The sequence below is a fragment of the Pteropus alecto genome, unplaced genomic scaffold (genome assembly GCF_000325575.1).
Source record: "Pteropus alecto unplaced genomic scaffold, ASM32557v1 scaffold237, whole genome shotgun sequence".
Classification (NCBI taxonomy): Eukaryota; Metazoa; Chordata; class Mammalia; order Chiroptera; family Pteropodidae; genus Pteropus; species Pteropus alecto.
The window spans coordinates 1,904,048-1,906,960 of record NW_006440624.1 but is presented as its reverse complement, the minus strand read 5'-3'; the positions used below and the strand labels follow the sequence as shown (position 1 = coordinate 1,906,960).

General features: G+C 35.0%; 1 pseudogene; it reads left to right on the top strand.

Annotated features, from left to right (window-relative positions):
• Positions 1 to 1,828: 1,828 nt before the first annotated feature.
• Positions 1,829 to 1,944, top strand: LOC112484201 (annotated as a pseudogene).
• Positions 1,945 to 2,913: the final 969 nt, after the last annotated feature.

The following is a 2,913-nucleotide window of genomic DNA, read 5'->3' as shown; positions in this document are numbered from 1 at the left end:
GAAAAGGAAATGGTAAGTGATTTTTTTTTTTTTAAAAAAGCCATTAGATTATCCTCGGAATTCTCAGTGCAGACCTTACAAGCCATGAAGTAATGGAAACAAATATTTGAACTATTAAGTGAAAGGAACTATCAGCCTAGATATATAGGAGAAATTAAGATCTTTCCAGACATACAAACATGGAGGGAATTCTCCACTACGAGGCCTGCTCTACAGAAAATACTGAAAGGGGTCAGCTCACCTGAAACAAAATGATCCAAAAACAGGAGTAAAGTGGCTATAAGGCAAATAGAAACAGAAGAGTGCAATCCTTACTAAGAAGAGGGCATTTTAAGTTTAAATAATAAGAAGAGAATTGCTATAGCAAGATAGTAATGAACATTCAGCATACATAGGGACAAATTGAGATAACAATGACTGAAAAGGAGAGGATTCGAAGATCTAAATTCATGAAGGGGAAAGGAGATAAGGCACATGCAGAAAAAAATGGACGTCTGTGTATATATATATAACTATCCTTTTCATATTTGTAACTACACACCAAAGATTCAGAACTGAATTATGTAACATAAAGCAAGAAGAACCAGAGGCAAAACCCACAAAGTCAATGAAAATAAAACGGAAACACAAGAACAAGGAAGCAATGGAAACACCGAGCTACCAGAAAGCAAAAGATAAAATGGCTATAAGAAGACTTCATATTTCAATAATCAGCCTAGATGTAAATGGACTGAACTCCCCAATAAAAAGGCACAGAGTCGTTGAATGGATCAGTAAACAAAACCCAACCATATGCTGCCTCCAGGAGACACATCTCAGCTCCAAAGACAAATATAGACTCAAAGTGAAAAGGTGGAAAATGATATTTCAAGCAAATGGCATTCTGAGAAAAGCAGGAGTAGCAGTACTAATTAGCAGTACTAATATCAGATGAAATAGACTTCAAAATAAAAAATGTAAAGAAAGATACTGAGGGATACTTTATAATGATAAAGGGAATCATGCACCAAGAAGACATAACACTTATTAATATCTATGCTCCCAATCAAGGAGCCCTGAAATATGTAAAGCAATTACTAATGGAACTAAAGGGAGAAACAGACCAAAACACTATCGTAGTAGGGGACCTAACTACCCCACTGTCGGTGGACAGATCATATAAACAGAAAATCAATAAGGAAATAACATCCTTAAATGACACATTATACCAAGTGGACGTAATTGACATATATAGACCCTTCCATCCAAAACATCTTGCTTACACATTCTTCTCTAGTTCATATGGAACATTCTCAAGAATCGACCACATACTGGGACACAGAGATAGCCTCTACAAACATAAGAGGGTTGAAATCATACCAACCATATTCTCTGATCATGCTTTGAAACTAGAGATCAACTGCAAAATGAAATTAGGAAGAACCACAAATACATGGAGATTAAACAACACGCTACTGAAGAGTAACTGGGTCAGGGAAGAAATCAAAAGAGATCAAGGGATACATAGAAATGAATGATAACGATAGTACAGTATATTAAAACTTTTGGGACACGGCAAAAGCAGTTATAAGAGGAAAGTTCCTATCATTACAGGCCTATCTCCAAAAACAAGAACGAGCCCAAATAAACAATGTAAATCTTCATCTTAAAAAACAAAACAAAACAAAAAAAACCTAGAACAGGAAGAACAAATGATGACTAAAGTCAGCAGAAGGAAAGAAATCGTCAAAATTAGAGCAGAAAGAAATGAAATTGAAAACAAAAAACCAGAAAAAATAAATGCAACAAAGAGCTGGTTCTTTGAGAAGGTTAATAAAATTGACAAACTGCCTGCCATGCTACCTTGAACACACCCAATCCCATCTGATCTCGGAAGCTAAGCAGGGTTGGGCCTGGTTAGTACTTGGATGGGAGATCACCTAGGAAGACCAGGTGCTGTAGGCATTAAAAAAAAAAAAAAAAAAAAATTGGCAAACCCCTGGCTAGACTCACTAAAGAAAAAAGAGGAAGGACACAAATAAACAAAGTCAGGGATGAAAGGGGAAATTATGACTGATGTTGCAGAAATACAAGGGATCATGCATAAATACCATGAAAAAATATATAATACCAAATTTAATAACCTAGAAGAAATGGACCAGTATTTAGAAAAATACAATCTTCCTAGACTGAATCAAGAAGATCTGGAAAATATAAATAGACCGATCAGCAGTATGGAAATTGAAATCATCATCAAAAATATACCAAAAAGTAAAAGTCCAGGACTGGATAGCTTCACCAGTGAATTCTGCCAAACATTCAAAGAAGATTTAATACCTATTTTTCTCAAACTCTTCCAAAAATTCAAAGAAAAGGCAATACTTCCAAATTCATTTTATAAGGCCAATATCACTCTGATACCAAAAGCTGGTAAGGATAACATACAAAAAAGAAAACTACAGACCAATATCTCTCATTAACACAGATGCAAAAATCCTAAATTAGATGCTAGCAAACTGAATACAGCAACATATTAAAAAGCTTATATACCATGATCAAGTGAGCTTCCTCCCAAGGGCACAGGGATGGTTCGACATATGCAAATCGATTAATGTGGTACACCACATAAACAAATGAAAAAATAAGAATCATATGATCATATAAATAGATGCAGAAAAAGCCTTTGACAAGATACAGCATCCATTTATGATCAAAACACTTAACAAAATCAGTATAGAAGGATACCTTAACTTAATAAAGGCCATATATGACAAACCCTCAGCTAACATTATACTTAATAGTGAAAAACTAAAAACCTTCCAAGATCGGGAACAATGCTGCCCGCTATCGCTACTGTTATTCAATATAACAGTGGAGGTCCTAGCAACTGCAATCAGACAAGAGAAAGATATAAAAGGCATCCAAATAGGAAAC